Source organism: Pinus tabuliformis, chromosome 8 (genome assembly GCF_031772625.1).
Source record: "Pinus tabuliformis cultivar Carrire ecotype Pingquan chromosome 8, CPIR1, whole genome shotgun sequence".
Taxonomy (NCBI): Eukaryota; Viridiplantae; Streptophyta; class Pinopsida; order Pinales; family Pinaceae; genus Pinus; species Pinus tabuliformis.
In genome coordinates, this window is record NC_142294.1 from 1,694,051,036 (window position 1) to 1,694,070,680 (window position 19,645).

Sequence of the window (19,645 nt, forward strand, 5' to 3'; positions counted from 1 at the left end):
TCTCAAGCTTAGAAATTATTGGTCCAATACTTGTGGAATCATGAACATGATTGCAACCCCTACATTTGCTCCATACATCCCACATTTTCATGCATTCTCTCAATGCATTACCAAACATATTTAATCTCTTGGATGTATTATTCATTCATTTAATCTTTGTTCAACATGTCAGCTTAGCACATGCACACATTACTACGATTTTACTAAAGTTTTTTGTGTTGACAATTTTCTACCTTAACCATACCCCTTCTTGGGATTGCATGCAATACATGCATTAATTTGAAAAACAAAACAAATCAAATTCCACTGAAATGAATTCTTACCCAATTCCTTTACCCTTTTACCTTTGCTTGCTACTTGCCCTATGTACTTGGCTACCATCACATGCATTCTTAGCTAATATCTTTTCAAGGAGTTCAATTGGCTTCTTAGCATATTTGATGTTGCAACATTCATTAGCCCTTGAAATGATCTGAACCTCACATATTAGTAACCATGCTATCATTTCATCTACTTATAGACAAGTTTCAATGAATATTCATAAGGGAATTTTCACTTTGTATTGAATTTATGCATTCAAAAGATGCCTTCAATCATGCACCTAAGCATGTTAGCAAAGTATGTCACTGCAGGTAGATAGTGCATGAAAGGGAGGATATGACAGAGTTCAAAAGTGGTGTTTTATGCAATCAAAGAAGGTTTTGAGGTAGCAATGACAAAAGAGAGATGTTTACATCAGTGCTTGCAGTTGATCAAAGTCCAGCAAAGGAGATATAAAGAGGTTATAGGGGAAGGAGATGTAGTGGAGATCAAAGAAGTCCAGAAAGAGTACTCATTGTCATACTGTGGATAGGAGAAAAGGACAGGGGACTTTCATAACCTAGCCCGTGAATAACAAAAGACGTGCATCCCAAGGACCCTATGCAGAACACATCTCGTGTCGAACCTACGACCCTGCGCAGAACACGCCTTGCGCCGAACCTAAGACCTTGCGCGCACCTGTTCTTATAGAGGTTAGTTCCCCAAGTAGTGTTCTGCATCAACCGTAATGTCAATCCTAATTAATTCTTTATCATATACTATTATGTACTTAGAAATACATTTAAAGATGTTGCTGCTCATTTTTTGTTTGTTTGTCAAGTGGTCTAAGTTCATCAAAGATTACATTAGACTTGAACTGTGGCTTGAGAAACCGCGACCTAGGGGCATCTAAGCCGTCAAAAACACTTGGGATCACAGTCGGCTTGGGCCACACCAACTCTTAACATCACTAACATTTTGCCCACAGAGTTCCGAACCGGTGACCTTCACATCACAGAGTGACTTAACAATACACCCCATCATCGTTTGTTCTACACCCTAAGAGCTAAGATGTTGCTGCTCATATGTAAACTGTTCAATACAATCTACATCTTAGTAGTAGCAACGTTAAATGTGCATATTGAATGGTTTAAGAATGAATGTAAGAAAATGACAAATTAATTATATATTTTTTAGTTTATCTAATAAAATTTATGTATAATAATACCTAATCTAATTTATGTATAATAATAAGTAATTTACAAGTTTAAAGAGTTAACTAAATTTATTGTTACTCATGTTTTCAGGTATTTGGTTAAGTGAGTATTTGGTTTGGATATGCTTAATTATATGCATTAATCTATATTTTCTTTAAATTAAATGCATTAATCTGGATTCTCCTCTTTTTAAATTAAATGCCTTAATCTGTATTCTCCTTATAAATTAGATGTACTCATTTATATTTTTACAAATCTATAACAAATTGGACCTGTACTAACTGTCCCACATGAATTATGAGACTAAATAGAGATGAATAAAGAACTATAAATAAGCAGGGGATTGATATTTACAAACACGGAGCCGTGTGGTCAAGACAGAGCGAACTATTCTTTCGCCTTTTACTAAAGAATACCGTGTCTTGGCCACCAACAGCGGCATACGCCTATTTTTGAAGGCTTCTCTCTCATTTAGAGATGTGAAGCCAACAAAGCAAATGCAAGATGGAACTAATTCTAAGACTTATCTCTCATTTAGAGATGTGAAGCCAACAAAGCAAATGCAAGATGGAACTAATGCAAGATGGAACTAATTCGAAGAAGGTACGTTGTCCTAGTTTGTAGAAGGTACGTTGGATTATAACCTGGCCTTTATAAAATTGATTAGATTGATTAGACTTTTGATGGGAATCGTGTGCTTTCAACTGTTTCTGTATTGAGTTAAAACTGGAGAGGAAGGCTGGGAATATACTATTCTCCTAAATATAGTTTCCTGTTAAAACGTTGTCAACCTGGCTGGGAATATACTATTCTCCTAAATATAGTTTCCTGTTAAAACGTTGTCAACCTGGCCTTTATAAAATTGATGAGATTGATTAGACTTTTGATGGGAATCGTATGCTTTCAACTGTTTCTGTATTGAGTTAAAACTGGAGAAGGAAGGCTGGGAATATAGTATTCTCCTAAATATAGTTTCCTGTTAAAACGTTGTCTGTGGCACGCTCAGGAAAGGCGCGTTGGTCTTTGTTCAAGTGCATTATCTATTTCGAAGCTTAGTTTTCTTATATAACGTTGCCCATTGCACGCACATAAAAAGGGGCGTTGGTCTTGTTCAATTGTTCAAGCGCATTATCTATTTCGAAGCTTAGAACTTGGACAAACACTAGCACTGAAGTCTATCCATTAAGTTTGGGTAGGAAATCTATTATTGGTTTTAAATTTGTCTCTGCATAGCCAACTGGCTATATGCGCCATTGAGTTTATGAATGAAAGAATGCCACTTCAATTGGGTATCCTTCATTCAGGGAAGAAGGTAGATGAGAGATTGTTGGATCATGCTGTATTCAATTGGGTATCCTTGATTCAGGGACGAAGGGAGATGAAAGAGATCATGTTGTATTCATCGTGAGTAGGAAAAAATCAGCGCACAGATGGAATATGTTTCAATCTCCCCTTCCACCACGATTTTAGTATAGTATAGATTGGAGATTGATGGATCACGCCGTATTTATTGTGAGCAGGGAAAATTCAGCCCACGGATGGAAGATGTTTCAATCTCCACTTACACCACGATTGGAGTTTGTCCAGAACCTGTGGAGAGTTAAATGTTTGGTGAAGGAGTTTAATACCAATGCGGGAGGAGAATGAGGGGACAACATCTTACAGTGGATGATGTTTGTTAGTTTGGTATTTTAGATAGAGATCTTGGGGTGTCGATAGAAAGAGAAAAAATAATCTACACCTTTGTACCAGAGGGTAAGGGTTTAACGTATCCTAATGTGGCTACGAACGTAGGAGACTAAGGGTTTAACTTATCTTAATGTGGCTAACCCTTAGACACATAAGAGAATAAGGGTTTATCTTAATGTGGCTAACGTGGAGGATTTTGACAAAGGAGGAATAGTTTTTTTAGTTTTTGGGTATCAAGCCTCTCTTAGGCAAGAAACCCCCTTTCCTAGTCCTTTCTTTGGAGGGGAGGTGTTACTCAGGTTGGATTTGGCGATTTACTACGGAGTGTCACGGCAAAGGAGAAACGATTTTTAATACAAAATCTTTATGAGGTGAGAACTATTTTTGCTATCTTTCTTTGGCAACAAAACTACTACCTTCAATCTTTATGTTACGGGAAGGCGTTAGCAATATTGGATTTGGGGATCTATGTAAATTGCTTCAATTCGGTAAGTGAAGACTTGAATCAAAGTCACTGGTTGGCTCATCATTTTATATGTCACAAAGATTATTAAGGAGTTTAATGTACTAAAAACAGGGGTGTCATAAAACCCTAATTACAGAAAAAGAGGAAGGGGTATTGTGGGTAACCAATCTATTCTACAATGCCTCCACATATTGTCTACAATGCCTCCACATATTGCCATAATTTATGCATATTAATCAATTGATAATTTTGATTATTTGTAGTGGATTGAGTGAATAATGGTAGTTGCTCTGTTATTGTCAAGAATGATAATTGGTGTTACATGAAGACACATTATCCGGAGTTTTGGATGCACTCTCCACATTCTCCACTCTCCCAGGAATTGGGTATTCAACGACGGTATTTCCGCACATCCCCTTTTGGGGAGGGATGTGGTATTCCAAACCAAAGAGAATTTTTCCGCATCCCTCCTTTTTTTGGAGGGATGTGATAGGGAATGCTTCTTAAAAACAAAAATTCTTCCATTTTGTTTTTGGACCAAAATCGATCATTTCAAAAAAGAGAAAATAAATTCTTCCATTTTTCTTTTGGACCAAAACCAATCATTTCAAAGAAAAAAATGAATATAAACCTGATACATGGATTGATGAGGAGGACAGACCCAACTAGGCACAACCTTAATTGGTTGCTCTGTAGTTGAGTATTTTGGAGGATATGACTAATTTACATAAACGACGTTACCATGGTTGGCCCTTATTCCTTTCTGCTGTCCTTGCATCATTCTGCTGTCTTTGGATGCAAGGATTAGTGGGACATTGCCTTGAGCAATGATGCTTATTTGTAGTTTAACGTATGAGCATTTGACGTGTTCTTAGCTTAGTATTCTAAAGGCTTAAATTTATATGTTTTGAGTTTTTTAAAAATAATGAAAAATACAATAATGATAGGTAATTTAATATTTATCAATCGTGGCTATTCTATTACTAGGTGAGATCATTGGCGAGATGGCGTTCACGGAAGCGGAGAGTAACATGAATGATTTGGTGGATGAATAGATTCAATGAATGTTTTGATATCTGAATACATGCAATATCAGCATGCTAACATGAACGATGATGAAGAATCGTTTTCCATGAATACAGGTGGAAGATGTGTCTCTGGTACTTGGGCGGATATGTTCCCATGCAATGTCTGATTAAGAAGATTTGAGTATAATCTCCACCTATTTTTCAATGAGCACCAGTACATTACCAATTTGTTGAATCCAAGAATACTGATCATGCTATAACTGTTGTGAAGGTTGGACAGTTTTTTTAACATTTACCTGAGAAATTTCCAAGTGCATGCCCAAAAAGATTAGAGAAATCAGATCATTGCCATCTATGGCATTAAAGTGTCTTGTACTATATCGAAGGTTGATTCCTCGGGAAATCTGATCCTGCAGCTCATCGTGCATGAGCTATTTTTTCACTCGAATACAAGCTTAGCTATTCACCTTTCAATCCTATCTGATATGTCCATTGTTGGATGAATAAATCGTGTCTCCAAGCTTGAATCCTTTCAGTATAACTAGACCAGTGATTCCCTTTGTGTCAAAAAAAGGTATGTAGTTCAGGAGGCCAACTGTTATACCTAATATATCGATATTATAGTTGTTGATTGCTGACTTCAACTGTAATAAGTTTCTGTAGTTTGATATTTTAAGTGTCAGTGCATATATTGCTGAGGGTCCAGAAAACAACTTATTAGTAACATTTTAGAAAATATCAGTGAACTTTAAGATATATATATATATATATATATATATATTTGAACATCTAAAATAATAATAACATCAAATAAATACTTTTCCACATAAAAAAGGAAAAAAACTGATATATAAGATGTCTATTGATATATCATCTACGATGAGATTAGATAAATAAACTAATGATCCACGCTGCACCTTTTATGGGCAACGAGAATGGCTTTGGTAATGGGTTTTCCTCTAGATGAAGAAGTCCTTGGGGTTGGTGCTGTACTCTAGGAGGAGGAGACTGTCAACCTCTGCTGATGCAACTACTAAGTCCAACTTTCTGTGTCTGAGTCTGTAAAGTTGGTGCCAGGTGATGCACTCCCACGGTTAATAGCCACCTCTTATAAAGGTGCCTACTCTGGAGCATACTCCTCCTCTACCGCACCCTCTCTTGCTTTTCCATCCTATGCCTTCTCTTGTGACCAATCATAGGCAAGTCCGTGATGGGCCTTACGATATCAAGTGATGAAGCTTCAAACTCTTCATTGTCAATCTTGGTCTGCAACAACAAGCATTTCTCAAAATTAGTCTTTGAAAAAGCATGTTACATTGAACACAGTAAAGAGGCTTAAAAGATGACTTTGGTGAACAGGATTAACTCGTAAAATCCACCATCCATCTTGGAGATTCTGGGATGTAAGTGTTCAAAAATAAAGAATGTGCAAGGGATTACAGCTACACATTCAGGCAACAATAACAATAATGATTTTTCAAAATCATAAAGATGAGCAAATGAGCAGACTGAACTTCCTTTCTAAGCCAACATACAAACAATTCCAAAAGGCCTCTAGGCAAGGAATAGTCCCACATAAATATACCAGCACAATACCAATATGACAGAGAGCTGCTCCAGAAATAACCAATGACACAAGGTAATGGGATTCTCAATTTAGTTGCAATGATTCTCCTTCTAATACAGTAATATCGCATTACAATATCAGCTGCGCAATTGTTCTTGGTCCCTAAGTGATTATGCTACATATTGTGTATCAGTTTCGTATCAGAATAATAATTTTATCAATTACAAAAACATACATGAGTGCAGAATACATGCAAAGATTATTGATGTGAAACTAAGCTAACACAGACTAAATTGAATTGTTTTTCAGTCTTAGGAATGTCTTTACCATAACTCAATACTTTTCACAGTTCAGACCATTGTGAAGATTGAAAATCTGCGTGGCTTAACTCATCCATGTCTGTATTTTGTCCAAACTCATCCAGACTCGTCCATGTCTGTATTTTGTGATCAGCTTGACTAGCTAGAACTGACACAAAGTCGAAGGATGCAAAAGAGAAATTGGAAGGGGAGCTTGAAATAGAGATATCCTAGAAAATCGATGCGAAAACATTATTTTCATCCTCTTCCAGTAGTCAGTTGCCCTTGGAAAATGCTCATATATATTTTTTTTCAACATGAGAGGATTATAACGCTCCCTCAAGGGGAGAATCTTTCATTGCAACCACATGTTCTATGGGAAATCGTCATTGTACTTTAAATGGTGATACTGTTCTATGTTTCAAAATTGTTATGGCCGTTGTGGCACCAAATTTGGCAGAGTACCTGAATTTACTTCTCCAGTGGTCCCAAGAAGATGCTTTGACCGCTCTGGCAATTTATGTGTTTATCAAAAAAAAATCTTTCCATTAATATTGCTTAACGCAGTGAGTGCGTTATGAAAGAATGGTGTGAGGATATACTCTTCTTCGAGCTTCAGCTTTCCCAATAGTCAAAAGGTTGGGAAGAAACTGGAGTAGATATAATGGTAGGCAAGGATTTAGAAAAAGAGTCGGGAAACATTCCTGACATGGATGGCTCTGTTTTTATTAAGAAATTGAAAACTTCAAGCAACCTTAAACAAATTGGCTTGTAACGCCCACGGTAATTATTTTAAGAGGATCTGATACTCATTGCCAGGAATATGTACAGAACAAGAAACAATGGTTGGAAAAAGTTATGAATCAAATATTGCAAGGAAATAAATCGGCGGAAGAGATTAAAACGGCTGATGGGTTTGGCAATGGGAATTGTTTTTAAGTTTCTTTATCTTCAGCATTTGTTGATATGTTAGATATGCTACAGCACAACTAAAGAACTCGAAGTATGTTCTCACTGAAGCGGATCTTACAGATCTTTGGCAAAGCTTGACCAGTCATTTAGATCCCCATTTGTCTTTATCAATGTTCTTTTTAAGCAATGGCAAGTTTTTAAATTGTGGCATTTGCTAGTTTGAAGCTGATATGCAAGCATTGTTAATAGTATTTAAGCCACTATATTCTCATTACACAGGTTTTCTCCCAAATCTTAGTGATTCATCAAGGTTGCGAGCCATGCCGTCCACTGATGTAAGTTATGTACAAAAAAGATTGCATGCTCCATCCTCAACCATCAAAGATGGCAAGGGTGATTGCGAATTCATATGCTAAGATGGTATGCGACAACAAATGTCTACAGGAAGTATGAGTTCATTGAGAGGATAAAATAATATTTTAACTCTCAATTTGTAGTGGATGTAAGGTTGAAATCATTAGTGGAGCCAAACAATGTATGATGCATCATTCACAAAGTGGCACTGTGGATGAGACCCTTAATCAAAGTGCTAATAAGGATGTGAACTAGAAAAAGTTAGCTATCTACGCAACACTGATCACAATTCTTTTACCAGGAGAAATTGCACTTCTTGGCATTCTTCCCTCTTCTGATGATAAATTACTGAAACCAAGACATCGCCTCATGAACAATGTACTTAGCTATGGTCTGGAGGAAGAGAGGCTACCTATGCAACACTGATCACAATTCTGTTACCAGAGGAGGTATTACAGTTCTTGGCGTTCTTCTTTTCTCCGATGATAAATTTCCATAATCGAGTCATGGACAACAATATAATTAGGCTATGTCCACAGCAGGCATCGTAAGGAGGCCATAATCTTTTTCCCAAATGCTAAAAATAGGCCTCAAGCTAGACGATGTCGCTTTTTCCTCAAATGCAAAAAATAGGAAAAATGGACCTCTACCTTGACAATGTCAATCTTCAAAATCGACATACCTGAACATATTTGCTTACAAGCATAAAGATCTTGGTGGTTTTATACTAATATCTGAAGAGGTGCATGTGGACATTCTAAAATTACACACATACTGCAATCTAATGACATCAAACATTTATCCCTCAGAGTGAGTTTAGTGACTGAAGACCAAGAGACAATACCCAGCAGAGCCAACAGAACTTGAACCTTTGGTCTTCACCCAACAGAATGAGTAAAGATTCCCAACTTACTTTTGAAGCAAAATGAAATCAAGGACACCTTAAGGTAACTTAGATTTTCTATATCTCTTTTACTTTATAGCAGTATAAGTCATCTTCTACTTCATAGCAGTATAGTTCAAAGACTATCTGCAAACCCTTTAAATGACTTATTAAAAAAAACCTTATTAATTCCAAGGCCAATCAGTTACACTCTTTTATAACCAAAACCAGGAAGCCTCACAAATGCTTCAAAATAAAATTAGAGAAAATTAAATCACAAATTTAAAATAATTGCTGAAATTTAAATATTGTTAAAGCCTACAAATTTCTAGATCTACATGTTACACAATGCTCTTAATAATAAAAAAATTCTACGAGGGATTTGAATCCCCCATCTCCTCCATAAGGAGGCATGTATCCAATTACACCACTAGAATTAATATATTATATTTCCTACGTATTTTGAAGGAACCAGAATAACAGATGCCCTTCTCATAGCACTCTTTAACTCACAATCAATTGTTCCTCAATCAATTTTATAACTAGCCGGGCAACAGTCCTTTAACCCACAATCAATTGTTCTTTTATAACTAGCCGGGCAACCTTTTACTCACTGTTGATGGACATGTATGGCATATGTATGGGTAAAATGTAACTGGTTTCACCTTAAAACACAAGTTAGTTTTTTTCTTATGAAAAAGAAAACTAGCCCGGCAACAGTTCTAGTTGGCTTGTTTTTTATTTTTTCTGCATGTTATGAGGAAAGTTGTTCAATAATCATTTTGCACAAAGTAGTCATGACCATTGTCATGTAAGCTGGGTGGTCTTGCTCATCCTTGCTCTTTCTAGCTTTCAGAGATTCAAAGTATACCAAATGGATGTAAAATCAGCCTCCCAGAATGGAGATTTAGAAGAAGAAGTTTAAATTGACCAACTAGAAGGATTCATTCTTAGAAATGATGCAAAACTTGTACGCAGACTCAAAAAGGCCCTCTATGGTCTGGAATAGGCTCCAAGGGCTTGGTATTACCACACTATAAGATAAAAGGTCATTAGTAAGGGTCATGCCTATGACGGATTGTTAAGCTCCGTCACAAATGTTGCATATGGTGACGATATTTAAAAAAACATTGTTGTAAGTGTATATAGTGATGGTCCTTTAAGGTTTGTCACCAAAGCCATTTTCAATGACACTTTTGGTGAGGGTCATTAAAGGCCCATCACTAATTCTCTCTTTGGTGACACTTTTGTTGAGGGTCATTAAATTCCCATCACTAATTCTCTCTTTGGTGACACTTCTAGTGACGATCTTTTATTGATCGTCACCAATGATATTTTTGGTTACCTTTAGTGACAGTCAATAAATGTTTGTCATCATTGATCATTCCAATCAGTTTTTGATGACGCTCCATGCCTGTGATGGACCTTTAAGGTTCATCACCAATGTGACATATGGTGATAACCTTTAAAAAATCGTTGTTGTAAGTGTATATAGTGATGGTCCTTTAAGGTTTGTCACCAAAGCCATTTTAAATGAAACTTTCGGTGAGGGTCATTAAAGTCCCATCACTAATTCTCTCTTTGGTGACACGTCTAGTGATGATATTTTATTGACCCTCACCAATGCTCTTTTTGGTTACTTTTGGTGACAGTCAAAAAATGTTTGTCATCATTGATCATTCCAATGAGTTTTTGATGATGCTATTTACTTGTTACTATATCTTTTGTCAAAAGATAATGATTTAATACCATTGTTCTCGTGTCCTTTTCATTATGTGTCCAAGGCCATAGTGGTTAGAGTTAGTCAATTTCTTAAGAAGTAATTAGTGTGTATCATTTCCCTCAAGTCATAAGAATATAGTTTTCCTATTAGTCAACACACAATTCATCTCTATTAGGTTTATTATATAGCAAATTCCCTTTAGATAAAGTTCCACTAGTGTGTGTAGGAACTATATTATTTAATACATAATCAACCTTTGTCAATTCTATTAATGAGAGAGACCTAACACTCCTGAAAACTCATGGAACACCTTAACATGCTTTAGAACACACTAACATTCCTTGTCACCTCGCATGTCTTCGAACATATTTGCACCTAGAACATATTTGTACCTAGAACATCTTTCCATGTGTAGGATGCCCAAGCACATGTTGGCATGCCCTGGCATAGAATAACACTCCCTTGGCATGTGTTGGCATGCCCTATAGTGCCTAGAATTCCCTAAAACAACTTGGCATAATATTGCATTGACATACATTAGCACTTGGCACAAATTAGCACTTGGCATGTATTGGAACATATTATTAGTGTGCCTAGAATTCCCCTTTTGAAAAAGATAAATTCATGACTTATTAACCCTCTTATGTGTTTATTTCCTTGCATTTTAGCTTGGTTATTCCTTTTGTTTCCTTGAAACTCCTTGATGCATATTGGCATACTCTGGCACCCTTCACATCATAGCATGTTTTAGCACCTGACATGTCTTGGGATGCCTTGGCACTATTTGGAACATGTTAGTAGACCCCATAACTACCTAGCACACTCTAGCACTTCTTGACATGCCCTGATATTCCCTGGCATGCCTTACTCATGCTTGGCATACCTTGTCACTCCCTCCTTGGCATGACAACTATCACTCATTGACACTGCCTGACACACCCTCATATTCATTCACTTCCATGCATTTTGACCTAGTCCTCCCTTGTGTTGTCCTAGTACTCCCTAACACTCCTAAACATGCATTGGCACTCTCTAGCACACCTTAGCACTTTTTGACATGCTCTGCCACTTCATAGCATGCATCACACTCCGTGACACACATTGGCATTTGGCAAGTCTTAGCATGTTTGGCATGCAATGAGATGACTTGGTATACTTTGGCATGGTTTAATATTAAATTTATTTGAGATCAATTATTGGAAAGTAGATGAGAAGCAACAAAGGAATATTTGGCACTTATAATGCACTGACACTTGGCACTTGGCACCTATTCGCACCTAGTGTTGGTGTGCCTAGCATGCCCCTCATGGAAAAGGTAAATTGATGACTTATTAACCCTATTATGAGTTCATTTCCTTGTAGTTTAACTTTTTCCTCCCTTTTGTTGCGTTGACACACCCTATCATGCATTATCACACCCTTGTACATCTTGGCATGCCTTAACACTTGGCACATATTAGCTTTTTTGACATGCCTTCGTACTATCTGGCACATGTTAGCATGCCCTAGAATTCCCTAAAACACCTTGTCAATCATGCCCTCACAACTAGGATTACAGTTTTCCATCAATTGGGAACCTTAAATTCCCTAGAACACCTTGGCACTCCCTAGTTGTTATGCCCTCATAGATAACCTTACATTTTTTGCGACTTGGGAACCCAACCAATTCATTAGCAAAACAATATTGTGCCCAACCCAAAGTCTCCCTTTCTATGAAATTACATTGTCCACACCTTATCACAACCATAGGTTTGACTCCTGCAGGTCCTATTCTAAACTTCTCCTAAAACACTTCATCCTTGGGACACTCGGAAGTCACTAACACTCCTTGGCACACACTCTTATTTGTTCATTTCCAAGATTTTTTACCTAGTTCTCCCTTGTGTTCCCCTGACACTCCCTAACACGACTTAGCATCCATTGAAATTGTTTGCCATGTGTTATTACACCTTTTAATTCCTTGGCATTCCCTAGTACCCCTTAGCTATCATGCCCTCACAACTACCCTTACTTTTTTTAGACTTGGGAACCCAACCAAGTCCTGCCTCGACTACAACAACTTAACCAAGCTATAGTTACTAAAGCTAGACTATGCCATGTTCACCTAAGAACTTCCTATAACGCATCTTAGGATACTCATGTCCAATCTCGATGCATCCCACTTAACAAGTTACCAAGTCAAGGCTCACGTCCAACCATGGCCATAAAACAACTAAGCAACATAGTTTACATTTTGACATGCCATAGCACCTTCCACGTCTAACAATCCCTTAGCCTTATGTGGCATGTGTTAGTATCCCCTACATTTCTTGGCATTATTTGCCCTCCCTAGCACACCCTAGCACTTCTTGACATGCCATGGAACTCAAGCATGCCTTGGCATTGCCTAACATATAACCTTTTCACTCCTTCCCTATAAGAACACTTGGAACTCGATGACACTCCCTATCACACATTCTTATCTCTTCATTTCCATGCATTTTGAACTAGTTCTCCCTTGTGTTTTTGTGGCACTCCCTAACATTTGCTAGCATGCATTGGCACACCCTGGCACCTGACACATATTGGCATGTTTCCCTGGAAATATTGCATTCCTTGGCACTACCTAACATATTTTGTCACTCCCTCCTTACCACACCTATAACTCACTAACAGTCTCTGTCACACACTCTTATTCATTCATTTCCATGTATTTGAAACTAGTGATCCCTTTTTTTTCCTTGTCACTCCATAACACTCCCTGGCATGCATTGGCACACCCTAACGCCTAGCACATCTTGGTATGTTGCCCTAGCCTCTAGCATGCCTTAGCATTGCCTACCATACCTTGTTACTCCCTCATCACACCTCTATCTCACTGACACTTCCTGTCACAAAATTTTATTTGTTCATTTTCACGCATTAATTTGACCTAGTGCTCCCTTGTGTTTCCCTAGCACTCCCTAACACTTCCTATCACATGTTGACACACCCTAGCACCTGGCACATATTGGTTGCATGTCGCCCTAGGAATCAAGCATGACTTAGCGCAACTTAACATACCATGTCACTCTCTCCTTAATAGACTTGGAACTCGCTGACACTCCCTATCACACACTCTTATTCATTCATTTCCATGCATTTATACCTAGTGCTCCATTATGTTTCCATAGCACTCCCTAACACTTCTTAGCATGAATTGCCACACCTTAGCACTTGGCACATCTTGGTATTTTTCCCTCGCACTCTAGCATGCCTTGGAACTGCATAGCATACCTTGTCACTCCCTCCTTAGCACACCTGGAACTCACTGACACTTCATTTCCATGCATTTGAAACTAATGTTTCCTTGGCACTTCACCCTAACACTCCCTAGAATGCATTCACGCCACACCTTGGCACTTGGCACATCTTGGCATGCCTTAGAAGTTGGCTTGCCTTAGTATGCCTAACATGCCTTGGAATTGTCTATCATGTGTTAGTACTTCCTGGAATTCCCTAACACACCTTGGCACACCTTAATTGCCATGCCCTCAAAGATAGATTTACTATTTTTGTGACTCGGGAAGCCAACCAAGTCATTATCAAAACAACGTTGTGCCCAACCCAAAGTCTCCCTTTGCCTAAAACTACTTCAACCAACCCCTTATAATTGTAACCATAGGCTTTCCTCCTACAATTCCTATTCTGACCCTCTCCTAACACACTTTGTCCTTGAGACACCTGAAATTCATTGACACTCCTTAGCACACACACTTATTTGTTCATTTCCAAGTTTTTTGACATAGTTCTCCCTTGTGATGCCCTAACACTTCCTAACATTCCTCAACATGAATTGGAAATGCTCGATATGTGTTAGCATGCCTTTTCATTCCTTGGCATGCCCTGGCACTCAACTATAATGCCCTCACAACTGCCCTTAATTGTTTTAGGACTTGGGAGCCCAACCAAGGCTTACCTCGACTACAACAACTTGACCAAGTTACAATTACTACAACTAGGCTAAGCCTTGTTAACCTATGAACTGATTATAACTCATCGTAGGCTACTCATGTATAATTTCAACCTATCCAACTTAACAAGTTACAAGTTACCATGTCAAGGCTCACATCCAGGTGTGGCCATAAAATAACTAAGCAACATAGTTTACATCTTGACATGCCATAACACCTGGCACATCTAACAATCCCTTGGCACTCCGTGACACGTGTTAGTGCCCCCTACATTTCTTGGCATGCTTTGGAACTCCCTAGCACTCCCTAACATGCCTTGGAAATCTAGCATGCCTTGGCACTACATAGAATATAGCCTTTTCACTCCATCCTTAACACACCTGAAACTCACTGACACTCCCTATCACACACTCTTATTCATTCATTTCCATGCATTTTTAGCTAGTTCCCCCTTGTGTTTCCATGGCATTCCCTGACACCCCATGACGCCTGGCACAAATGCCAAATTTATTTTTCTTGGCTATGGTGTTTTTATTTTAAACATGTGACCATTGACTATGCCATGCAATCCTCCAAAATCTTCTTAAAGGATGGGAGCTCCTCTTCATGCATGAAGCTAATGGAATGTAATAAGTTATCCAAAATTCATACAAATATGTAATTTGTGCCTTGGGAAATGTTAAATGTATCTTTGGTGGAAAAACATGCATAAATATTTGTGAACAAGTGCCCTAAATGTGAGATGTTTTCCACTTTTCAATTGTGGCTCTTATTGATGATGAAATTGACACCCTAGTTGTGCAAGGCTCACAATGTATCACTTTGCGTAAACTCAAGGTTGTTTCCATTGTCACCTCAACAACGAATCCTTTTAGTTTGGATTAATTATTGAATCCTAGGGGTGTTGCAAAGCACAAATTTATGGGGTCTTTTATGTTAATAGATTACTAGCATTGAAAACCATATTTACATTGGATGGTTTAACATCTTCATGATCCATGTCCTATTGACCACAACTTTTTCATTCATTAATACTTTCATCGCAACACCTCCAGTAGATATTAATGGTGTTCATGAGCCTATTTCTAGTTGTGATAAGGGGATTAGGGGCTCCCTTGTCACAACTTGTAACCCCTAATGTGTTTAATCCCTTAGCCAAGGGGCCCCAAGGGTGTAGTCTTAGGGGCATTGGGACCAAATTTGGGGGTTCACATCATTAGGAAAAGTGGAATGGCATGACCAAAATGGTTTTGAGGGGGTATGTTATGGTGTATTGAATGAGGAAAGGGGACAGAAGGGTAGATTGCATGGTAGAAATTGGAGGTAAAATCACGGTTTACTACGATCTATAATCCTAACATTAGAGAATGAGAAGGGGGCTTAGGATTTAATTTCATAGGGTCTAGGGGACCTAGAGGGAAGGTAACAAGAGCAATTGATAAGGGAACCCCCAACTGTGCTGATAAATGGATTAAGAGTCCAATTATCACAAACCATAAGCCCTTAACCCATCACCACTAAATTCCTTATCCCCTTAACCCTCAATCCATAATCCCTTAACTCCTACACTCACAACTCATAACCCATAAACCCCTTGACTCATTAAATCTTAAGACACTAACCCCTAACCTATAATCCATGAACCAGCTCCTAAGACATAACTCCTTATCCTCTTAATATATGACCCTTGATCCGTCACCCTTCACTACCTAAACACCTGTTGTGGCCAGCAACAACCCCCCTTCTTATTTAGTGTTATTCCTAATACTAAATAAGTGGGGACCCTTAGTTAAAAATTTAAAAAATTAGTTAGGACTAGAATTTCCTTTTCAAATAAAACCTTACCATCATAAGCTTAGAAGACCCCCTTAAAAAATCTAAAAATCTAAGTTTCATGATAAGGTAAGACAAAATCTTTCCTTAGCAAATATCGCATCGCAAAAGGATAATAGCATACCTCCTTACAAGCTGAATTCCAACATTACGAGATTGCGATACGCGATAATAAAAAAATATCGCATTGCATACATCAAAGACAACTTACATTGAAACACCTTAAATTGCTGATATGCGATGACGTATATCGTCTATCGCAAATCGCAGGAAACAGATTAATGAAGATTGTCATATATTACGTTCCTACAATAATGCGATATTGCGATAAAAAAAGGTAATGTGATAGCATGATAATACGATAATGCGATATTGAAAGTTCGTGATATAGCAAGTAAGTGATGTCATGATTCTACGATGTTGCGATCTGCGATATTGCGAAGAAAATCGCAAAATTGCTTCATCGCAGATCTTTCAGACTCATTATTCAAAAAAGTAGTTTCCATAAATCGAGACCTGGTTATGCGCTTTAATGCCAATTAATGAGTTAGTTGCCAGTTATTAATGGAAATATGGTTTCGCGCTCATCAAAAAGTCATTTCATGTAAGGTGGTATATTTTATGCGCCTTCAACATTTAAAACTTTCCCATCACCTTCCTTATCATTATTCTCACTTCACTTGTAAATTTTTGTAGGAATGAAGAACAAAGAACGATACAAAGCAGCACGCAGGATACTATGGGAAAGAAAGGAAAAGCTCTGAGCACTGAAGAGAAGGAAATAGAACCCTTGTATAAAGACACCACCTGCAACAGAGACGCTGGTATTGCGACCTGAGAAGGCATGTACAATCTACTTGAGGAAGAGAATCCTAAAGTAATGGAGGTCGAGACTACTGCAGGCTCACAAAGTTCCTATGAGGCATCCCTTATAGAGCTAGCTTGCTCATTCTTACACAGGATAGTGGCGAGGCCCAAAATTCTCCCATACACAGACATGGTTAAATGGATACTCGACAATGCTGATATCAGAAACAAACAGTTTAAGTCTCAGGGTCAAGAGCTTATGAAATCATTATTTTTACAACTTTTGAGCTTTATATCCGCTAAAAGAAAAAGGCTCAAAAGGCAAACAACGCATCAAGGAAGCATGGATAAAGAAACAGAGGCAGTTTCCGATGCGCGATTATAGCACCTAGCACTAATCGCGCATCGCTGAGAAAAACCTCTTGAAAAGGAAAGCTTCTAATTGCTCAATCACCTGCAAGCCCTGAAAATTACAAGAAAGCAATGATACAAAAATACTAGAAGCAGAAGACTCGAGAAAAGGCAGAAGCAATCCAAGGGTTAACCAAGTTAAAATCGGATTATTACTGGGCACACTTGGTAAAGCCACATAGCCAGTGGATGACTCTCAAGTGTATCATCAATTCTGCCGAAAAGATGGCACCAGCTCTCACCGATTCTATTTTCTCAGCACAGCTAAAATCGGAAGTCGGCCAACCGACTCTTCTCAAACAGATGCTGAAAGCATGCGATCTCAAGGAGCAGATACAAAAGTCGTTTTAATTTTAGATTCAATTTTAGTTTTAATTTTGTTTTATTTTAGCCTGAAATGAGGACGGTCATTTAAACTGAATCCTGCACTTTTGTAATAAGTTATTTTTAGATTTAGTTAGTAGTATTTAAACCCTTCTCATGCATTTAGAGAAGGGTCCTGAAATTTGTCAAAAACTTATCCCCAGAACATGCACTTATGTACCTTCTGAGGAGGTTTTGATGAATGAATGGAACATGATTTATTGATGTTTGCATTTGATATCTGCTACTGATGTTGCACGTTTGTACTCTTAGTGGATGTTAAATCAAGGAGAGATAAAACATTGTTTCTTGAAGCTCATGAGTAGGACTAGTTATAAATGGTACTTCTATCTCTTAACTATTTCTGCCTTTGTGTTAAAGTGATATTCATATTCAGTTGTTTATATATTAATGCATGAATGCCTGAGCTATCATTTGGCACTTTTGTACGGTGATAGCTATTTATTTATGCTTAATGTATGAATATCTTGTTATGTGATATGTTTTTCACAACTGTTTCATCTAACTTTTTATAAGAAGTGGTTCATCCTTATTGAATTCTTTTCTCATAATAGTTGAATGATATTTATTACCAGTTTTTATTTGAAATCATTTTAGATCGCATAACAGAAAGATTACACCCCGGGTTAGTGTAGACTTAGATGTTTCTGCTTGTTAGAATACAATTTACATATTATTAGATTAGAGTTAGAATTAAAGTATTCCATTTAGAAACTGTTAGAAAGAGAAATGTCAACCCTTTACACACACACATAAATTGGGAAACTGATCCCATATCCCCAGTCGAACCCACTATACCAAACGGAAAAGGAGATGCTAACCAAGGTCCAGACTGGGTGGGTATCCCCCTTGTTGTAGACCCGATTTTTGGGGCTTCAACAACACCTTAACTACTAACCCCTTAACCACTAACACCTAAATCCCATAAATCTTAAGTCCTTAACCTCTAAACTCAATTGTGTCAATGTAGAATAATATACATAAGAGAAAAAATAATGATATTATCCACATCAATGCTTGAAATAACCTTAAATTAGCCATGAGTGGTGATCCAGGGGGTGAATTTGGGGCACTATTAAAGTTAAATCATGTTTAAATTCCTTTTACATTGTGAGGTTGTTCTCCAATAGCATTGAAGCATCATCACAAGGAAGCATCACACATTTTTTTGGGGGAGCGATTAAATTTGTAATGTAATTCAAGTGATTTACACCTCCAATCTAAATGACATCATTGCATTTTTGTGTCAGTTTGTTAGAGAGGTTATTTATAGACAACATTCAATGTACTTAGACTTCACCTTTCTAGGGCCTCGACTCTAACATGGATTTTTACTAGGAACACTTCATGCAAATGAAAGGGGGCCTTTTTGTTTAACCACATACGCATAAGAGAACCGAATGCTGCCCTTAAGATCCCCTTTGGTGCGTTCAAAGTGGGTTTACATTTGTGTCAAGTGGAAACTAATCGTATTGACCTTCCTCTTCTTAATAACATCTGCTACCTTTTCCATATACACAAAATACTAGAATTAAAGGATCGCCTCATCTATAGATGCCCCCATTTATTATGAGATTCAAGGGATGTTCTATTGTCTTTATCAACATTTGGATGGGTTGTTATCTACATTATTAAAATACATGTATATAACTTTTTAAGAGGGAGGTCCTTTGATTTAGATCTTTATATAAGGCCTCATATAGACTGCCCCTATAAAACTCTTCCAAGGGGTCAACTCCTTCCATGTTACCTTGCCTACTTAGGGCCAAATTGACAAACCAAGATTCAAACTTATTCAACTACCAAATTAGTGAGGCATGATACCTCTTCTTGACCTTGG

At 37.7% G+C, this 19,645-nt stretch overlaps 1 long non-coding RNA gene and 1 other non-coding gene across 3 annotated transcripts; both read left to right on the forward strand.

The window, feature by feature from the left end:
* The first annotated feature begins 1,879 nt into the window (after positions 1-1,879).
* On the forward strand, positions 1,880-1,998 carry LOC149242774 (U5 spliceosomal RNA). Its single transcript, XR_016246867.1, has one exon. It is a non-coding gene; the product is annotated as a U5 spliceosomal RNA (small nuclear RNA).
* A 94-nt stretch (positions 1,999-2,092) lies between these two features.
* Positions 2,093-4,945, forward strand: LOC149242775 (uncharacterized). 2 transcript variants are annotated; one of them, XR_016246670.1, is made up of 2 exons: positions 2,093-2,120; positions 4,815-4,945. It is a non-coding gene; the product is annotated as an uncharacterized LOC149242775 (long non-coding RNA). The 2 variants fall into 2 exon arrangements; XR_016246671.1 differs by lacking the exon at positions 2,093-2,120 and adding an exon at positions 2,694-3,577.
* The last annotated feature ends 14,700 nt before the right edge of the window (positions 4,946-19,645 follow it).